A 22,852-nucleotide genomic window follows, 5' to 3' on the forward strand; every position below is an offset into this window, starting at 1 on the left:
TTCTGCAGCCAAGTAGAATTTATACTCAAGAGGGTCAAACAAAGATATTCTGACAGGGTAGATAAAGCAGGTAAACTACTTGCCAGAAGATTTAAGATGGAACTAGGTCACAACAATATTTCTTCCTTATTACAAGATGGCATTGGCATCCTTGGAGCAATAGATATAAATAATCAATTTAAGCAATTCTGTTAAGCTTTATACAAATCAGACAACCAATTTAAGTCTATTAAATTTGATAATTTCATTGAAGGCCTACCTTTTTATATCCTAACTTCAGAACAAGTGCTGTTTATGGACAAAGCTTTCACAACACATAAGAACAATCAGGCTATTAAAAAATATGAGTTCCAGCAAGAGACATAGGATGGATAGCTTTCCAGCAGATTTCTACAAAACATTTTGTAATTATGCTTCTTCTATGCTTTCAAAGGCCTTCATTGAAACATTCCAAAAAGGAACCATGTCTGATGACACGAGAATTGCTTTCATTAATATTCAAAAACAACAAAGATGATTGCACTTGTAGTGACTTCCATCTCATATTTCTATTAAACATAGATTGCAAAATGTTAGTGACACAACAGAACACCATCATCACCAATTATACACACACATCAGCTTGCTTTCCTTAAAGGATGATTGGCTGCTGATAATATGAGAAATATCACTCACTTGATCCAGTAAGCTCAGATGTCACATGTTCCCTCCATAGCTTTATGTCTAGATGCAAGAAGGCGTTTGATAGAATTGTATGGCCTTACCTAATGGCTGTCTTTAAAAAAAATCAGATTTGGACCAATATTCCTAAATTGGTCAGTCTATTATACAACTCTCTCCTTTCTTCACTATCAACTAATGGAATTATTTCTCCCACATTTCAAGTAGAAAGAGGGTCAGGGCTGTCCCTTCTCACCCCTCCTTTTTAATCTCTCTCGAGCCACCTACAATGTACATACGTCAGGACTCAACCATTGCACGTGTGACTATAAATAGGAAAGCATACGCAATCAGCGTATATGCAGATGACATTTTTGTACTTTTGTACTGTCCTCATCAATCCCATCATTACTGAATGTAGCTGACATTTTCTGAAAGATCTCTGTTTTTTGCATTACCTGAAATAAATCACAAGCAATGAATATATCCAAAAGACCAGATCCTTCTCCGTTTCAGCATTTTCCATTTCCATTTCAAATATGCAAGGAAATAACTTATTTAGGTATTAAAATTTGTCCTAATCGTCTCAGAAATGTTTCTATAAATATGGACTATATATATATATATATATCCTTGGAATATATATAAAGAGAAAATTGCAAGGATGTAGAGGAATGGCATTTCCTCCCTCTATCCTTACTGAGGAGACTAGAAATAGTCAAAATGAATATCTGTCCAAGAATGATTTCTATCGTTAGCCTATTGCTTTTCCAGGTCTCTCCCTCACTCTTTGCTCTAATAAATTGGCTTATCATGCAATTTTAATGGGATAAAGAACAACCACACTTGCCACACAAGACCCTTAAAAAATCCTGGAGGGGGTTGCCAGATTTGTATATATTATCGTATTGTATATATATTGTATATATATTATCTAGCATTCCAAATGTGTCCTATTGTGAGATGGTTCCCCTCTAGTAGCTCTGTATACACCCTGGCTTGGTTTGAAATTAAAAAATGCTTAGTTATGCCATTTGGTTCCCTCTCTTCTTTTATGTACCTAAAGAGGCTTCCCACACCTTTAAGGCAAAATCAAAGCTTTGTATCTACAAGGGGCATCCTACAACACTTTCAGACGATTACAGCATCCAATCTTACTAGTCTCTTCTCGTACCACAATGGAACAACCCTAGGCCAACTCCACGCTTAAGACAATTTGCATAGAAAAAGGATTACAAGATGATAGACTGTCCGCCTTCAATTACATGAGTAACAAATACCAGCTACCACTGTTTCACAGTTCTTTCTTTCAGCAACTATGCTCAAGGATTCATGCAAGGACTGGGGACCATTGGTCTGTTTCAACTATCTCACCTTTAGAAGAGCATGTTCAGAAATAGGAAAAAAAGACACTTGGTAGGAATTACTTATAGGTGGCTTAATGCTTTGCAGTACCTTCTCCATTTCCGTCTCAAAGAAAAATGGGGAAAAAACTTAGTCTTAACGATCACAACAGAAACCTGGGAGGATGCCTGACTTAATATGAAAGATACTTCAAGTTTTTTATCCCTATGATTCTTCCAGAACAAGATATTTAAACAGGCACTACTGGACTCCATAACATTTGTATAAGTCTAAGCAATACGCAGCCAATGTTGGAGATGCAAACAGCCACATGCCAACCTTTCACACATCCTCTATACTTGTCAAAAAATGCAGGGCCGCCCAGAGTAGGGGGCCAAGAGGGGCAATTTGCCCCAGGCCCTGGGCCCCACAGGGGCCCCCACAAGAGTTTTTCGGGGCCCCTGGAGCGGGGTCCTTCACTCACTTCGGGGGCCCTGGAAAACTCTCACGGGGTCTGGCCTCCCGGAGCTTCTTCCACTCCAGGTCTTCAGCAGCAATTCAGCAGCGGGGAGTCCTTCCACTCCGGGACCCACCACCGAAGTGCCCCGAAGACCCGCGGCAGGGGGGTCCTTCCGCCCCGAGACCTGCCGCCGAAGTACCAGGTCTTCGGTGGCAATTTGGCGGCGGCGGGGAAGACCCAGGCCTCCTGAATCCTCTGGGCGGCCCTAAAAAATGCATGTATTCTGGAACACCAGATTCAGTGCTCTCTCAAAAACTTTGTGTTGCTATCTTTTCTTTTCCAAGCTTGTGTATCTTAGGGGTGCTGGGTGAATTGCTATTACCAGTTAACATTAAGAAGTGGATTGCAGTACCTATTTTAGTGGCCAAAAAAGTTATTTTGAGAAAATGGAAATCCGCAATTCCTGTCTCATATGCAAACTGGCTTAGTGAGCTCTCCACTACTGCATTAATGGAAAAAATGACTGTCTAAACAGAAGTGCTTGGGAAAAAATATGAGGATGTCTGGTCACACATGAAACTATTTCATACTTTTGCAGTTTAGTGTATAATAGTCCCTGATACTCAAGTGACTGTGAACAATCAATTGAGATAACCCACTACCTTCGGACCAGCCATATATTAGTCCCCGATACTCAGAGATTATGTTCCCACTTATTTATCTATTTAGTGACTTTAATAATTGATGTCCTGCATGACCTATATCGGTTCAGAGGTGGGGGTTGTTTGTGTTTTTGTTTTTTCTGGTTTTGCAAATAATGAATGTTAAATTTTGTTATTTATATGCTATTTCCATCCTATATATATGTATATATGTTTTGTTTGGTTGTGTTTATATTCTATATAAAAATAAAAGTAAAATTGAAAAAGAAAAAGTCCTGACAAGAAAAACACTATGTAAAAATGCAAACAGTGAAGCTTGTATTATTTCTTAAATTATTTATTTTCTTTCTTTCCCTTCCTGTGAAGAGGGGCTCCTGGTGTCATCTCTGGCTGGCTGTGGCTCCCACTGTCAGCTCTGGGCAGCTGACTGACAGTGATTTCTAAGTAAAATTGTTAAGCCTGATTCATGATCTCGGGACAGAACTCTCAAATATCAGGATTTTTTTTTTCAGACAGCTGAAATCCTGACATTTCAGAGTTCCATCGCGAGATCATGAGTCAGGCTTAATTTTACTTAGAAATCTCATCTCTTGCGATTAATTCATAAGAGTTGGCATATTTGTACGCATACGCACATGCACACACACCCCATGTTTAACTCCCTCTTGTACCTCACTTTTGTCATTCTGATGTAGAGCATCGAGCCCAAGATGTAGCCAAATACCACTTTGACCACTCTATTTAGATGTTGTACATAGACCCCCAACAACAGTCTTTTTTTCTGTTTGCCTGCCTGCCTTTAGAGTGTAAAGAGTTTGAGATTTAGGATTAGGCCTTGTCTTTGTTGGGAAGGCACTCAGAATATCTTGGATGCTATCAGATACAAATAATATTTAAAAACAAACTAAAAAGAGCCCAGCCACTGTTTTTTGTTTGTGTTTAACTTTATATATGGGGACAGAATATATGACTGTAGCTAGATGAACCAGATCAAAATCTATAGCGAAAGGCAAAGAGTGGGGAACATCCTCCTTGGAACAGTCAGCAATCTGTGGCTACCCAAACGGTGGACCTGGATAAGTAGTTCTATTTCATCCTCAAAATGGCCAGGCTACAGTTTACAAACTGGAAGGAAAAACACACGAGCAATCTAGCTGTAATTTATTTGTGATCCATTATAGACCCGAAATTTTCAAATAGAAGTGCTTCAGTTTAGGCTCCTAAATCAATATTTTGGCACGTAAATAAGTGGCCTGATTTTCAAAAGTGCTGAGTTTCTTCAGCTGCTATTTACTTCACCACTTTTGAAAATCAGGCCACTTATTTAGGTGCCAAATTACTGAGTTAGGAGCCTAACTTTAGATTCCTATTTTTGAAAAAATCTTGGACCAGGTCCTCTGTATGAAGTCACCTACACTGAACTTGCAGGAAAAAAAATAATAAAGAAGAGGGTTTGAAATCACCAATTTAACATGAAACCTAATTAATATTTTAATAGTTATTGCTGCATTGGGGTTATATTCACAAGCTTTAGTGATTAGAAAGCCAGTGGATTCTCTGCTTGCTATTTTAGTGGACAAGACTCTAGGAAGTGATTGTTTCACTACTATTCATCTGCACTTTAATAAAATAATACTCTTTAAAAACATATTTTTGAGTCCGTTTTGGACAATTGCCCTTCAGGTGCTATAAATTCAGACAATGAGTTCACCCTGATAAACTGGTGTCTGTACTGCAAGGCCTCCTGCTCTGAAATAATTAGTAGATAGCCATCCATCAAGACATTATGTATTTGTTATTCAATAGTGCTTTGACTTTGCTTCTGTTGAAGTGTCACTTTTATAGAACACAACACTCTTGTGAGTTCCTCATTCAAGGAGGATGACTTGTAGTACCAATCTGGAGAACATTCAGTTCAAGGCAGCTTCCTAAAGGCATCTTTGTCCCCGAGTCCCCTCAAAATATTGATCTAGCATAAAGATCTTGAACTCCAGCACATGGCACAATGCATCACGCTTTAGCTTTCAGAATTGGTTACTCCGTATGTGTGTACAGAATTCCAAGAGCTGATTTTCTGAGTTATTCAACAATGCGAGTCAGATAATAGGATAGACCTCCAAGTGTAATTATATAATGTACTTACTGTTACCATCAATGTAATTTCATATTCAGCTCCCCAATGTCCAGTACTAAAACCCAATTCCTAAATTTCAATATCTGGATCTCTCTTTTAACTGTTGCATCATTCCATTCACTCCTAATTGGCTGAGCCGGCACGCAACATCGTTTCTCTGTGTCTCTGTATGTAACACAATACCTTTTGAATGCCACATCTGCTCAATTCCAAAATTTCAAGTAATGTTCTAGGCATCAGTGATTAGAATCCTACTGATCTGGGGGGAAATGGGGATCGCAGAGTCCCTGCCATTTTTATCACAGCCATGGCTTCCTGCTCCTCTGCAGTTGTCTATAGGTCACACAACTGGTTGATGGAACCTAATAAGTGCCTTTCTGCATAATAATCTCTCATCTCTGCCCATTCATCCAAGAGAGTGTAACATGTTGGCACCATAACTAACTTCTTTCCCAGACAGACGACAAATAAGAACGTAAGAACATAAGAATGGCCTTACTGGGTCAGACCAAAGGTCCATCCAGCCCACTATCCTGTCTACCAACAGTGACCAATGCCAGGTGTCCCAGAGGGAGTGAACATAACAGGTAATAATCAAGTGATTTCTGTCCCGCTATCCATCACCACTCTCTGACAAACAGAGGCTAGGGACACCATTCCTTACCCATCCTGGCTAATAGCCATTAATGGACTTAACCTCCATGAATTTATCTAGTTCTCTTTTAAACCCTGTTATAATCCTGCTGCCCATTAATTTCATTTAGTGACCCCTAGTTCTTATATTATGGGAAAAGGCAAATAATTTTTCCTTATTCACTTTCTCCACACCACTCATGATTTTATATACCTCTATCATATCCCCCCTTAGTCTCCTCTTTTCCAAGCTGAAAAGCCCTAACCTCTTTAATCTCGCCTCATATGAGACCCGTTCCAAACCCCTAATCATTTTAGTTGCCCTTCTCTGAACCTTTTCTAACGCTAATATATCTTATTGAGATGAGGAGACCACATTTGTATGCAGTATTCAAGATGTGGGCGTACCATGGATTTATATAAGGGCAATAAGTTATTCTCCATCTTATTCTCTATCCCTTTTTTAATGACTCCTAACATCCTTTCTGCTTTTCTGACTGTTGCTGCACACTGCGTGGATGTCTTCAGAGAACTATCCACAATGACTCCAAGATCTCTTTCCTGATTAATTCTAGCTAAATTAGCCCCCGTTATATTGTATGTATAGTTGGGGTTATTTTTTCCAATGTGCATTACTTTACATTTATCCACATTACATTCCATTTGCCATTTTGTTGCCCAGCCACTTAGTTTTGTGAGATCTTTTTGAAGTTCTTCACAGTCTGCTTTGCTCTTAACTATCCTGAGCAGTTTAGTATCATCTGCAAACTTCGCCACCTCACTGTTTACCCCTTTCTCCAGATCATTTATGAATAAGTTGAATAGGATTGGTCCTAGGACTGACCCTTGCGGAACACCACTAGTTACCCCTCTCCATTCTGAAAATTTACTATTTATTCCTACCCTTTGTTCCCTGTCATTTAACCAGTTCTCAGTCCATGAAAGGATCTTCCTTCTTATCCCATGACAACTTAATTTACGTAAGAGCCTTTGGTGAGGGACCTTATCAAAGCCTTTCTGAAAATCTAAGTACACTATGTCCACTGGATCCCCCTTGTCCACATGTTTGTTGACCCCTTCAAAGAACTCTAATAGATTAGTAAGACATGATTTCCCAGTACAGAAACTATGTTGACTTTTGCCCAACAATTTATGTTCTTCTATGTGACTGACAATTTTATTCTTTACTATTGTTTCAGCTATTGTTGCCTGGTACTGACATTAGACTTACCAATCTGTAATTGCCGGGATCACCTCTAGAGCCCATTTTAAATATTGGTGTTACATTAGCTATCTTCCAGTCAGGGGCGGCTCTAGACATTTTGCCGCCCCAAGCACGGCAGGCAGGCTGCCTTTGGCAGCTTTGCGGGAGGTCCCCAGTCCCACGAATTCGGCGGCAGCCTGCGGGAGGTCCGCCGAAGCCGTGGGACCAGCGGACCCTCCGCAGGCATGCCACCGAAGGCAACCTGCCTGCCGCCCTCGCAGCAACTGGCAGAGCGTCGCCCACGGCTTGCCGCCCCAAGCACGCACTTGGCGTGCTGGTGCCTGGAGCCGCCCCTGCTTCCAGTCATTGGGTACAGAAGCTGATTTAAAGGACAGGTTACAAACCATAGTTAATATTTCACATTTGAGTTCTTTCAGAACTCTTGGGTGAATGCCATCTGGTCCTGGTGACTTCTTACTGTTAAGTTTATCAATTAATTCCAAAACCTCCTCTCATGACACTTAAATCTGTGACAATTGCTCAGATTTGTCACCTACAAAGGACGGCTCAGGTTTGGGAAACTTTCTAACATCCTCAGCAGTGAAGACTGAAGCAAAGAATTAATTTAGTTTCTCCACTATGACTTTATCATCTTTAAATGTTCCTTTTGTATCTCAATCGTCCAGGAGCCCCACTGGTTGTTTAGCAGGCTTCCTGCTTCTGATGTACTTAAAAAACATTTTGTTATTACCTTTGGAGTTTTTGGCTAGTTGTTCTTCAAACTCCTTTTTGGCTTTTCTTATTACATTTTTACACTTAATTTGGCAGTGTTTATGCTCCTTTCTATTTACCTCACTAGGATTTGACGTCCACTTTTTAAAAGATGCCCTTTTATCTCCCACTGCTTCTTTTACATGGTTGTTAAGCCATGGTGGCTCTTTTTTAGTTCTTTTACTGTGTTTTTTAATTTGGGGTATACATTTAAATTGGGCCTCTATTATGGTGTCTTTGAAAAGTGTCCATGCAGCTTGCAGGGATTTCACTCTAGTCATTGTACATTTTAATTTCTATTTAACTAACCTCCTCATTTTTGCATAGTTCCTCTTTCTGAAATTAAATGCCACAGTGTTGGGCTGTTGAGGTGTTCTTCCCACTACTGGAATGTTAAATGTTATTACATTATGATCACTATTTCCAAGCAGTCCTGTTATAGTTACCTCTTGGACCAGATCCTGCGCCCCACTCAGGACTAAATTGAGAATTGCCTCTCCCCTTGTGGGTTCCTGTACCAGCAAGAAGCAGTCGTTTATAGTATAGAGAAATTTTGTCTCTGCATTTTGCCCTCAGGTGACATGTACCCAGTCAATATGGGGATAATTGAAATCCCCCACAATTATTTGGATAGTCTCTCTAATCTCCCTTAGCATTTCATCATCACTGTCACTGTCCTGGTCAGGTGGTCAATAATAGATCCCTACTGTTATATCTTATTAGAGCATGGTATTATTATCCATAGAGATTCTATGGAACGTGTGGATTCATTTAAGATTTTTACTTCATTTGAGTCTACATTTTCTTTCACATATTGTGCCACTCCCCACCTCCGCACACACACACACATACGATCTGTTCTGTCCTTCTGATATATTTTGTACCCCGGAATGATTGTGTCCCATTAATTGTCCGCACTCCACCAGGCTTCTGTGATGCCTATTATATCAATATCCTCCTTTAACACGAGGCACTCTAGTTCACCCATCTTATTATTTAGACTTCTAGCATTTGTGTAGAAGCACTTTAAAAACTTGTCACAGTTTATTTGTCTGCCCTTTTCTGACGTGTCAGATTCTTTTTTATGTGAATGTTTCTCATCTGATCTGGCCCATACTTTATCCTCTTCCATCCTCTCCTCCTGACTAAAACCTAGAGAATCTCTATCAATAGACTCTCCTCTAAGAGAAGTCTCTGTCCAATCCACATGCTCCTCTGCAGCAATCAGCTTTCCCCCTTCTCTTAGTTTAAAAACTGCTGTGCAACCTTTTTAATGTTAATTGCCAGCACTCTGGATCCACTTTGGTTTAGGTGGAGCCCATTCTTCCTGTATAGGTTCCCCCATCCCAAAAGTTTCCCCAGTTCCTAATAAATCTAAACCCCTCCTCTCTACACTGTTGTCTCATCCACACATTGAGACTCTGAAGCTCTGCTTGGCTACCTGGCCCTGCATGTGGAACTGGAAGCATTTCTGAGAATGCCACCACAGAGGTCCAGGATTTCAGTCTCTTTCCTAGCAGCCTAAATTTGGCCTCCAGGATGTCTCTCCTACCCTTCCCTATGTCATTGGTACCTACATGTACCACAACCACCGGCTCCTCCCCAGCACTACACATAAGTCTATCTAGATGCCTCGAGAGATCTGCAACCTTCTCACCAGGCAGGCAAGTCACCATACAATTCTCTCGGGTCATCACAAACCCAGCTATCTATGTTTCTAATGATCGAATCTCCCATTACTAACACCTGCCTTTTCCTAATGACTGGAATTCCCTTCCCCAGAGAGGTAACCTCAGTGCGAGAGGATATCCCAACATCATCTGGAAGGAGGGTCCCAACTATGGGAAGGTTTCCCTCTGCTCCCATTAACTGCTCTCCTTCCCTGAGCTTTTCATCCTCCATCACAGCGCAGGGGGTGTCTTACCGGAGGTGGGACAAATCTACAGTGTCCTGGAAAGCTTCATCCACATACCTCTCTTCCTCCATTAGCTCCTCCTGTTCTGCCACCCTGGCCTCCAAAGCCTGTACACGGTCTCTGAGGGCCAGGAGCTCCTTGCACCAAATGCACACATACGCCCCCCCGTCCACAGGGCAGGTAATCATACATGCTGCACTGAGCACAATAAACAGGATAGCCCCCTCTCTGCTGCTGAGCTTCTGCCTGCATTCTATCCTACAGCTATGTAGGTTAATGATAGGGTTTTTGTTTAAATCAAGAAGTTTTGACTATAGGTTAGTTTAAAGGTTTTAAAGAATGGCTCGCCCCCTTCCCAAACTCCCTTTCGAAACTCCGTTAGCGGCCGCTGTTCGCAAAGCTCCCTGGTCGCTCGCTCACTGCTTTATGAAGCCCTGGCCTTCCTGATAGCCCACCCCCCCGACTAAAGCTCAGCCAATGAACAGAGGCTTCTAGATTTCAAACCTTGTTTAGAATCTCACAGCTTCCAACTGCCGGCCACAGCACACTGTCCTTCAAACAAACAGACAGACAGACACAAGTTCAGCACACAGCTAATAACCCCCAAACACAAACAACAGACAGCCACAGTACCCACTAGGGAGGGAGCAGGGCAGAGGCCACTCTCCCACTGAGCATAAGTGGCACCTTTTCAATTTCTTAGCACCTTTTTAATTTTTACTCACCCGGTGGCGCTCTGGGTCTTCGGCGGCACTTCAGCGGCAGGCCCTTCACTTGCTCCAGGTGTGTTTGGTGGCACTGAAGGACCCGCCACCAAAATGCCACCGAAGACCCGTGGAGCAAGTGAAGGACCCGCCGCCAAAGTGCTGCCGAAGACCCAGAGCGCCATCCCATCAGTAAAAGTGCTGCCAGGTGAGTAAAAGCGCTGCAGTGGGTGGCACCTTTTTTTGTGATCGCTCCCCATGTTCGTTCCACCCAGCTATGCCACTGACAGTACCCCTCAGGGAGGAGAATTGGGGGAGATGCAAGGAGTACCTGAAATAGAAGGTGATGAGAGGGTAGCACAGAGGGATCTCGAGTGGCAAGCTGCAGGGATGTAAGGAGCCCCTGGTGAGTGCAATGAACTGCCCCACCTCCTCCAGTTGTGTCACTATCTACTAATGTTACTGACTTAAAACAAAAGAATCACAATGATTTCAACAAAAGGTAACATGCAAAAATGGGTTGTTCAAAGTTTCCAAACAGAAATGCCACTGGTAAGTGTCAGTTCAGTTTGGCTTTGGACAATTAAAAAAAAAAATAAACACAAGAGCAGCCATCCAGCAGTACTCTAGAAACTGAGAGCCAGATTCACTGGTACACTTCAGGTGATTTGCACTGCTCCAGCGATGCAAGGCATATATAAAACCAATTTAACTGACTGATTATGGCTGCTTTGTATCCCTGGAGAGGTGCAGAGTAGCTGCAGAGTGCCAGTGAACCTGGTCCTGAATTTCCTCTAGACAGCTTATCTATTTAAAGCAGCATCCTTAACAAAAACTAAAAAAGATCTTTAAACTATAAATAACATGCAAAGGTAGGAAGGCACCTTTGAATTTCTCAAAACATAAGATTGAATGGAGACCGGATTAAAGTAAATTTGGTTTAATCATCCAGGGAACAATGCTTTAAAAATGGAGCAAGTTGAACTGTTATTAAAAGAACTGATTTCTGTTACCATTTTTTGCATTGCTTCAATAGCAGCATTACACTAATATTCACTGAGGCCTGGTCTACACTTAAAATTAGATTGACTTAGCTACATCGCTCAGGGCTGTGAGCACCGTAGTTAGGTTGACCTAACTCCTGACATAGACATGGCTAGGTCAATAGAAGAATTATTCAGTCAGTCTAGCTACCAGCTCTCAAGGAAGTGAATTAACGACAGTGATGGAAAAACCCCTTCCAGTGATGTAGTTGAAAACTGGAGGTTTTCAAAAAGAAACTGGATAGCCATCAGTCTTGGATGGTTTAGACACAACAAATCCTGCATCTTGTCAGGGGGTTAGACTAGATGACCCTTGCAGCCCCTTCTAACCCTATCATTCTATGATTCTAACTAAGCATGTAAATAGTCTCAATGAAGTCAATGGGATTATGCACCTGCTTGATCTAAAATTGTTAAAATCTTAACATTAAAATGTTTGTCGGATTGGAGCCTTAGGGAGCAGAGGGCCTGCAACAAGGCTTATACACCAATTAAACCCCATTTAAACCCCATTATGTCATCTCACAGTTTAAGGGTATGTCTATTCAACTTAATTCGAATTTGTGGAATCGACCTTACGAAGTCGAATTTGTGTATCCACACTAAGGACACTAATTCGACTTTGTGATTCCACACTAATGGGGCCAGCATCGACTTGCTGCCCATTGGAATGCTGGGTAGAGCCCCAATGCCTGCTGGGGAAAAATGTCAAGGGTGGTTTTGGGTAACTGTCATCATTGAACCAATCTGTTCATGCACTTTTCTGGTCAGTGACAGCGCGGATGCCACAGCACTGCAAGCATAGAGCCCGCTGCAGTTATGGCCGTTTTCACCTCCTCACACCTTATCGTCCACCTCTTCCACAGTCAGCTGCTGAGAAATCGGGCTACTTTTCAATGGTGCTGCACGCACTGGTGGAGCATAGGGACGTTTTACCAACATCAACCAGGAACTGTGGTCTGTTTAGATACCTGCAGGAAGGTAGTTTCTTCCCGGACCACAAAATAACTGTTGGGGATGTGCAGATGCCTATAGTGATCCTCGGGGACCCAGCCTACCCACTAATGCCCTGGCTCATGAAGCCCTATACAGGCGCCTTGGACAGCGACAAGGAACTCTTCAAGTACCAGCGAGCAGCATGACCTGTGACTGTTCAGTTTCTTTACAGAGAAGCTGAACCTGCCCCTGTTTCTTTACCCGGTTACTGTTGACTATCCTCTGCAGTTACATACCCCGTTCACCCTGTTTCCCCCACTTCCAACACATGTGTAAAAATAAAATACATGTTCCATTGTTACTTAACAAAGGTTTCTTTATTAATGACTTTGCGTTAAAGGGTTGAAACTGGGACACAGACTGTGCTGGGTAGGGTGTGCAGTGATGTAAAGACCGCCTCTGAACTCGAGAAATGACAGGCTCCTGCTCACTGGTTGTTTCAACGGAGCCTGCCATCCCTCCTTTTGGGATTCTGTGGATACAGATTCCTCTGCTGCGTGACTCTGCGGTCCAGGACCAGGACCACTGCATAAGATCTGTAACCGCCCTCCCCCGCTACAAAGTCACGTCCCCCCCCACCCACACAGAACCTGGAAACCACCTCCCATACCGACCAGGGTGCCTACTGACTGCACTGTGTGTGTGACCTGCTGCTGATCCTGCCCCTGTGTCTGTACCCTGGTAAAGGTGATTCCTTCAAACACAGTCTTCTGTTATAAAAGCATGACGGAAACAGTAATTAACAGCAAAGTATTTTTAATAATTAACTAGACAGTTAGGGGATGAAACTGGGATTGGGGCTTGGGTGAGTCTGGAAGGGAAGGACTTCTCAAAATTTAGGGTATGAGAGCTTTTGGGTATTTGAGCACTCTGCTGGAGTGCAGTGATAGTTTCCTTCTGGTTATTTTGGGTGAGGGGTGGCGGGGAGGGCAGTTGCAGATACACTGTGGGGGCTCTGTCCTCCTGCCTGCGGTCCTGCAGAAGATGCACTCATTAGTCCAAGCAGCGTTTGAGTCGCCTGCTGGTCCTCTTGACACCACCTCTCCTCCTGTTCGCTGTGTGAGCGCTGGTACTGAGAGAGGTTCTCCCTCCTGGGGCATTTCCTGTGTGGCTGGTCAGAGCATCCAAGCTCAGACTGCTGTCCAGAGCGTCAACAGAGTGGTGCACTGTGGGATAGCTCCTGGAGCTACTAAGGTCGAATTAAATGGCTTCCTGGTGTGGATGAATTAAAGTCCTAGTGTGGACCAGGCCTAAGAGGAATTGACGCCTCATCTTCCACCTGTTTCTGGTTTCCTCTGTTTATAGGATAGCAGTAGCAGGGCCTATCAGAGTGGGGAAAGCAGTATAAAAGGCAAGTCTTGTTCCCTAGTAAGAGAAGAGAGCTGGAAAGAACCTTGTAGGAGGGAATTCTCAAGGCATGATGGGGCTGGGCCAAGACTGGCAGTGGTTCCCTGTTGAGAGGGACTATGTGGTAAGATGCCTGAGAGTAGGCCCAAGGAGAAGAAGCTCAGAAGTCAAATGCAGAAGGAACCTGGGCATAGGCAGCGAGTTATGTGGACCCATGGTGCCCATGCTCCACCAATATTTAGTAATGTGGGCCTAGCTCCACCAGTGTTTGGGCTTTCCAAGCTTTGGGTGGCCCTGCGCTTCAGGGAGATGCAGTGTCCAGGGTGGCCTGGGGCACTAGCTGGGAGCCTGGCACCAGCAGCAGTGAGCGACCCTGCCCCAGCCCACCCTGCTCCGCTCTGTCCCGCCCCACCAGCTCCTGGCATCGCTCAGTGGAAGCTGGAAAGAGATAGAGCGGGGACTTGGGGAAAGGGGTGGAATGGGGGCGGGGAGGAGGCAGAGCAGGGGCAGAGAAGGGGCATGCTGGGGCCAGGTTGCTCACTGCTGCCAGTGCCAGGCCCCCTGCTAGACCTCCAGGTCCCTCTGGACCCCATGTCCCACTGAAGCACTATGGACAGAATCACTCTGCTTGAACTTGTTCTGGGCACCACCAACAATTATATAAACCTGGCACCCCTGGGGAGGGGTTAATTGCAAGTGAAGGAAATGGCTTGGAGCAAAGCAGCACTGTGGACTTGTGACTTTTTTTATGTAGGGATCCTATGCTGGGACTTTCTGAGCATGTGGAAGAAAGACCCTTTAACTCCCTTTCTCTAAGGGGAAAATATCAATTTAACTGCTGGAGAGTAAAAGGCAACTGAATCTCTGAACTGAGGTGGAAAGCACAGGCTTAGGGAGGATGAAAGGTGTGTTTTGGGTCTTTGTTTACCCTCCAAGGGGTGGGCACTCTATCAATGGAGGGAAACTGAGTCACAGCTGTAGTCAGATGAGTTAAGCAACCCTCTAGCATTCTAATTGCTGTTGATCATGCTTGTAAAGAGCAAAGCCTTGCAGCTATGTATGGCCTCTCAAGTGCTGAGTTTGCTTTTGCTTGTGTTTAAAAATTTAATTTACCATACCTTTTTTTTTTTTTAGTGTTCCAATACCACGGAGAGTAATTGAGTTACAAACCACTGCTAAATACTGGGCTGAAATTTAAATTAGCATCAGGATGACACTAAAATGGTCTGAGGGGCCCCCACCCCTGGTTAGATAGAGCCTAGCCTACTGCTAGTGCTCAATTAACATATCCTAGGAATACCATGTAATTTTGAAAATGCATATCACTATGTCAAATTCTGTAATTGAAAAACATAGGACAGTTTGTCCTAAAACAGTCCATAGAATCATAGGACTGGAATGGACCTCCATAGGTTATCTAGTCCAGTCCCCTGCCACCAGGGCAGGACAAAGTATTATCTAGACCATCCCTGACAGTTGTTTATCTCACCTGCTCTTAAAAATCTCCAATGATGGAGATTCCACAACCTCCATAGGCAATTTATTTCATTTGGAACATGCTGGCATTTATTCACCCACAGTTTAGGAAGAAACAAACATCAATAACCTTTTGTGAACCATCATCAATCTATTCATTAGCATGTCAAAGTCATTTTTTAGCACGTCTTAAATAAGACACAGATGGAGCCAATACTGGATGTTTAATGTGACGTAATAGGCTGTGTAATTTCTGACTGATATTATATTAGTGTCATTTCTAAGAGAACATGAAAAAGTTCATAGGTAACTCAACAGCAGTAAATTACAGATAATACAATTTTTTTTACAAAAAAATAAATAAAAAGAAAACTTTATAAAGGATGTCCTTAGGATGTTTGAGAGGGGTAGCCGTGTTAGAAGTATTGGAGCATAAGCTTTCATGGGTGAAAAGACAACGTGGGTATTCACCCACAAAAGCTTATGCTCCGATACTTCTGTTAGTCTATAAGGTGCCACAGGACTCTTTGTCACTTCTTAGGATGTTTGACTCCCCAAGGGAACCACAGACTTTTGAGCTTGATCCTGCATCCATTGACTTTGGTGTGTTCAAACCTTCTGTTTGCCCAGAGGAGCATTAGAGCCCTGTTTAATGTTTTATCTAGATAGTATGTATAAACAAAGTGATCCGCACCTTACAAGATATCTACAGTATCTATAATACATAGCTATCCACATCTTAGAGCTTATCTACACAGGGAAGTTAGTGTGGACTAAGTTAGGGTGTGAATTTAAAGCTCATTAGCTATTCCTCACTGTGACACAGTGATAACATACTGAACAAACCTTATGGAATTAAGATGAACTATAATTGTATTGGATTAGAGTTAATACCTCTGGGGTACATTGTATTAAAAATTCAATTGTGCATGTGGTGTTGTGGCATTGTATGTCCCTTTTCTAGGAGGAATGGTGGTTGATAATGAACTTCCTCCATTATCAACCTTTGAAGCAACCCTCATGGGGAGACACACCTATACTAGTTCAAACTGAGTTCTCCATAGAACAATAGACAAAGAAAAGGCTTTGGGATAAAAGCCTAGGTTTTAAACTGACTCAGGGCCGCCTTCCTGATCCAGCAAAGTGACAGGACCCTTGTTCTATATAGGCCCCAATTCTTAGATGAGGATTGGTAAAACCTGGCCTGCTGAGGCCTCAGAAGACTCTGTGCTTGTTATGAGCTGAAGCACTGAGGAACTTGTAACCAAAAATATATATATATATGTAAGGTGAGATGCCTTTTAAGCTTATTAGCATGCATGTAAGTTCTCATTTTTTTTAATTCCTCTCACCTTTGGAGTATATTCAGATATTTCAAAATGATTCATCAGCGATCACTATACAAATGTCTCTTCAAAACCTGTTCCCTGTTAATATAACGGGTCTTTATCCTAACATTATTAAAATCTAGCTGAATAAAATATCAGAACTGCAAAAAAAAAAGCCTAATAATCCTAACATTCAAATTACTGCATGTTCATTTGAAGTCCAAATTATGAGGTCCCTGTGAATAGTCTAATAATGCACGGTGTAGAGTGTTTTATAACCATCCTAAAACCTAATTACATTAGTGTACATTAGATTAACTGCTACTGAGTTATCATCATTCATTTTGGCCCGTACCTTTAAAATTGCCTACTGTGACACTTTTACTAATGTAAGATAACCTATTCAACAGTTTTGTTCTGATTTTTAAAAAGAATAGACCTTTAATAGGAGGAGTGACTAAAGGGCAATAATATGAAAGAGGACTTGGTGAGTTTGACTCTACCCTGCCTTATACTTGTAACATGTTACACACATTTTAAACAGGTGTAACTGAGGTACAAAGCAGCATAGAAGCAGGCTTTAAAATTAGAAATATTTAAGTGATAAATAAGCGTGGTCCTGGCAGCATATATTTACAGTACCAGTTAAAAGCTGTTTTAAAATAGCTAACAAATTGTGCTCTGCTCTTGTGCACAGGAGTGGGAGAAGAGTGTGGTGCAAGCAGTCTGTTCTTCCCAGCAGTCCCCCTTCCCCACCGCACATGCACACACATGGTCTGTGCAAGAGCAGCCCCTCCCAACAGGGGCTTGGCTCTTGCTATTTCTGGAGAACAAATCATGTACCAAGGATGGGGGAGGCAGCAAGAGCACAGCCCCACCCTCGCATCAGCCTGCAGAGCCGGGCTGCTCACCAGCCAGGGGATCCAGTTTGTAACCAGATGGTAGAAAGTGTCAGGGCATTCTTTGGAATGTCTGAACTGTTACAGTAAAACACTTGAAGAGGAATTCCTCCTAGACTGAATTAAGATAGCCCCAGCTGTACTGAGCGATTTCAAATTGCTTGTGGTTAACACAGGGATCAGCAACCTTTGGCGTGCAGCTCGCCAAGGTAAGCACCCTGGTGGGCCGGGTCGGTTTGTTTACCTGCTGCGTCCACAGGTTCGTCAATCGCGGCTCCCACTGGCCGCGGTTCGCCATCCCAGGCCAATGGGGGTGGCGGGAAGCGGCAGCCAGCACATCCCTTGGCCTGCGCCGCTTCCCGCAGCCCCCATTGGCCTGGAGCGGCGAACCGTGGGCAGTGGGAGCCGCAATCAGCTGAACCTGTGGACACGGCAGGTAAACAAACCGGCCCGGCCCGCCAGGGTGCTTACCCTGGCGAGCCGCGTGCCAAAGGTTGCCGATCCCTGGGTTAACATCTCAAAAGCCAACCCATCAACTTGAGGATTTGGAGGATAAGATGGCTAATGCTCCCTTGAAGGAGGAAGATGGTGAAGAAGGGGAGAAGGAGGAGGGATCTTCCATGTCTATTTGAATTAAGTCTGCTCTCCCTCCTGGCCCATGCTGATGTAATTAGAATGACAAAAGCTTTGGTATAAAGAATCTTTCTTGCCACCTGGGAATGTTGTGAAATTGTTTCCCGGAATAAAATTCAGAAATAAGACTCAGAGGGTCTGAAGTACATGTGTTCTATTAATGATACTTTCTACATTAGTATTTTTGTGCCAGAGATAAAGAAATGTCAAAATGAATCTGAAAAATTTTTAGAAGCATTTCTTCATACCAGATTCAGGTTGAGAAAATTCTTTACTGTTCATTGATTAATCCCTTCATTCATTATCTTTTCTCAGCTCTAGATAACACAACCCTTGAGAGCACAGAAGCTGTCCATTTGTGTATCTGAGATATTCTTGGTTTTTCTGCAGTGAACTGGGAGACTGTCTTATTTGTAGGTTTCTGCTCCAAAAAGCTCAGCATTGTTATACTGAGGCCTCATCTTCATTGGAGAAATCTGGTGTGCTAGCCAGCCTTTAATGTACCTCTAACATACTATCCTTCTACACACAATTGCTCTGAGCTCTGCATCTATGTGCAGGATCAGAGCCTGTATGTGCATATGAACCATGTCATCATCACCAAATTGCGGCCACCTCTGGGTTGAAACAGGGAGATGTTTAGTGGTGGGCATCTAGTTTCTCGGGACAGGTAATGCAGAAGAATAGCAACTAAGCTGATGCAGAACTTAGTTCTTGGTAGGAAAAGCAGAGTGGGGATGGAATGTTAGCTCCATTAAAGCAGTGCCTTCTTTCAGCAGCAGAAGTGCAGCTATAAGAAACAGGAGTAGGAGAAAAATGGCTAGAGCCACAACAAAAAGAGCATACATCAGTCCTGAGTACCCTTTGACACAACTCCTGTCACAACATTTTTTTAATTAAAAACTAGAAATGGGTTGAAGCTGGGATATTTGGATGTACATTGAAAACAACTCAATGTAGGAGAGTTCCGTGGCAGGTTTTTGGTTCAAGCCCATCAACCTGTGAGTTAGCTGAAGTCCTGGCTGTTTTTACAGACTTTTCCCCAGACTTTCAGCAGCTGCAGGTTATTATGGTATACTGTCTTTTGTATTTTTCTCTGATTTTTCCCCCCTTTCATACATCTACAATAGGAATTTTTCTCTGCCCTTTACAATTGTCTCTTTAATCTAGCAGACATAGGCATTATGAGAGCCAATGGCTGGTAGCTGAAGCTAGATAGATTCAGACAAGAGATATGGTACAATTATGTATTTAGAGTAATTAACATTGGAACACCTTACCAAAGGATGTGGTAGATTCTCCATCGCCTTGTCATTTTTAAATCAAGGTTGTATGTCTTTCTAAAAGTATACTCTAGTTCAACCACAAGATATGGAAATGAGGCAGAAATTACAGCTTGAAGTTGTGTTGCACAGGGGGTCAGATAAGATAATCATAATAGTTTCTTCTGACCTTAAAAGGTGCGAGAAGGGCCTTCATTTTGAGTGTGTCAGTTTTTGGAAGCCCAGCTTAAGACACTGAAGCCATGAATTTCCAGAGGTTCTGAGTTCCCTTCCCTGTGCCATGTCCTCCCTCCCACAAAGCTCTTGACTTTGAGTTGTGTCGTGGAGAAAGAAGCAGCAGGATTTTTGAAGCTCTTGTCTGGGTGTCTGGGGCAAGAGGAAGGATAAAACCCTGAGTTAAGTCTTAGGTTAAGGGTTTGAGTGACACCATGGTGGTGTTAACATTAACAGTGGGGGGAGTGGAGAGGATTTCATAATTGCCCACCCCTACAGTTGGCTTCAGTGGTCAAGAGTAGCTCCATGATTGTCTGGTTTATGTAAATAATTGCAGTTATTTCAACACATAATACTACTGTAAGGGTTACACAGCTGACAACTTACTCTTGAAGAAAATTAAAACACAATGACGTCAAAAAGCAAAGACAAGAGTAGATGGACACCAAAAGTATGTCTACACTAAGGGCCAGATTGTAGCTAGCCTCTCTGTGGGTGCCTGGGAGTGAAGGTGTAGATAGCCTCTCTGTGGATGCCTGGGAGTGAAGGTGTAGGTAATAATTGGAGATATACCAATCTCCTAGAACTGAAAGGGACCTTGAAAGGTCATCAAGTCCAGCCCCCTGCCTTCACTAGCAGGACCAATTTTTTCCCCAGATCCCTAAGTGGCCCCCTCAAGGATTGAGCTTACAACCCTGGGTTTAGCAAGCCAATACTCAAACCACTGAGCTAGGTGGGTGCCTGGGAGTGAAGGTGTAGCTAGCCTCTCTGTGGGTGCCTGGGAGTGAAGGTGTAGATAGCCTCTCTGTGGATGCCTGGGAGTGAAGGTGTAGATAGCCTCTCTGTGGGTGCCTGGGAGTGAAGGTGTAGATAGCCTCTCTGTGGGTGCATGGGAGAGAGCAAGGAAGCTTGCAATCTTTTTGTAAAGGCTCTCCGCAGTTGCATGGAACAGCTGCTAAAGTCTGGTGAGTGGGGGAAGCCTCTCCAAAGATGACATGAAAGAGGACCGGTAATGATCTAATCCCTTAGAACTGCATAATTCCTTCTGACTTGGCCTGGACTCCAAACCAAAACCCATTCCTAGTTCATACCTGAATACTGTATGTGATGGGGGAGGGTGAAGGCAGAAAACTATTAACTACAATTTGTACCCTAGTCAATTAATTTATTTCATACATGCTGTTTTCAGGCACTTGTTTAAATCACCTGGGTCTTCCACCAAGATTTAGTAACTGTCTTTGCTATTCAATGCTGCTGTAGAGATGCAGTAGCAATAGTGTCAAGTTTCAGAGGGGTAGCCGTGTTAGTCTGGATCTGTAAAAGCAGCAAAGAGTCTTGTGGCACCTTATAGACTAACAGACGTAGCAATAGTGGTCTCTTGTGCAGTGCTGTGCTTTATTCTAATAACTTCCCCTTTAGAATAACTTAAGATATAATCTCTACAGGTAGCATTCCCTTCATTTGAGAGCTGCTGCAATAGAACATGAAGCTGAGACTAAAGAAAGAGTGGCACCTTCAAATTATGATGTTTCAAGCAGTTTCTCATGAGGGAGCAAATTACCTATAATATATGCATAGATCTCATAACTGTATCATAGAATCATAAAAGATTACGGTTGGAAGAGACCTCAGACCTCATCTAGTCCAACTCCCTGCACAAAGCAGGACCAATCCCAACTAAATCATCCCAGCCAGGGCTTTGTCAAGCTGGGTCTTAAAAATCTCTAAGGATGGAGATTCCATCATCTCCCTAGGTAACCCATTCCAGTGCTTCACCACTCTCCTAGTGAAAAAGTTTTTCCTAATATCCAACCTAGACCTCCCCCACTGCAACTTGAGACCATTGCTCCTTGTTCTGTCATCTGCCACCACTGAGAACAGCTGAGCTCCATCCTCTTTGGAACCCCCCTTCAGGTAGTTGAAGGCTGCTATCAAATCCCCCCTCACTCTTCTCTTCTGCAGACTAAGCCCAATTCCGTCAGCCTCTTCTCATATGTCATTTGCCGCAGCCCCCTCATCATTTTTGTTGCCCTCATCTGGACTCTCTCCAGTTTGTCCACATCCTTTCTGTAGTGAGGGGCCCAAAACTCCAGATGTGGCCTCACCAGTGCCGAATACAGGGAAATAATCACTTTCTCTTCATCTGTTGGTAATGCTCCTACTAATGCAGCCCAATATGCCATTAGCCTTCTTGGCAAAAGGGCACACTGTTGACGCATATCCAACTTCTCATCCACTATAACCCCCAGGTCCTTTTCTGCAGAACTACCGCTTAGCCATTCGGTCCCCAGCCTGTAGCAGTGCATGGGATTCTTCTATCCTCAGTGCAGGACTCTACACTTGTCCTTCACCCCACCCAAGCACCTGGACTCCTTGCCTTGACATGGTCTCCTTCTCCCATTCACCTGGCTCCTTTCACACAATCCCTTCCGCTCAGAACTCTTTTTCTGCCACCATTTGCCATACCTCTTCCCTCCATTTTATTAAGTACCTTCTCAAGACCAACTTCCTCAATGTTACATATAAGTAAACTATAGCACTTCTAAAATGAAACTACTTGAACAGTAATCACCCGGATGCAGACTGCCTCCCAAGTTGACCCTGTAACCACCCTCTCATGAAAATTCATAGATTCAGGCCAGAAGGAACCATTATAGTCATCTAGTCTGACCTCCTGCATACCACAGGCCATTGACTTTCACCAGTGAGGGGAATTATTCTTCATTCCTGCATCTCTGTATGAGGCTGGGGATAAGGTCAGATTGAGAGGCTAGTGCCTGAACCTTGGTGGTTGGTTGTTTTTGTCTTAACAGCGAAGGCTGTGGGATGAGGAAGGAATCTCTCCTAGGTTCTCTTTGCTGGAAGTGGTCTGGAGTATGTGGGTTTGAGGGCCATCCCCATGATTTGATCTAGGGGAGACATACCTCAGCCATGGAATGATTAGGAAGAAAACTGCAAGGTGAATCGTGCAGAGATTTCCCTCCCTGTCCCACAGGTTTCTCCAAAGGATTGAGCTGTTAAATCACAAATTCTTCTATGCAAACAATTCATTTATATTTGTTCTGTAAGATGAAATGCAGTTACATGGTGCTTTATTAATATTAATAATTTGTAAGCACACGGGCAACAAGGAAGTGTTGCAATAGA

Source organism: Mauremys reevesii, linkage group 2 (genome assembly GCF_016161935.1).
Source record: "Mauremys reevesii isolate NIE-2019 linkage group 2, ASM1616193v1, whole genome shotgun sequence".
Taxonomy (NCBI): Eukaryota; Metazoa; Chordata; order Testudines; family Geoemydidae; genus Mauremys; species Mauremys reevesii.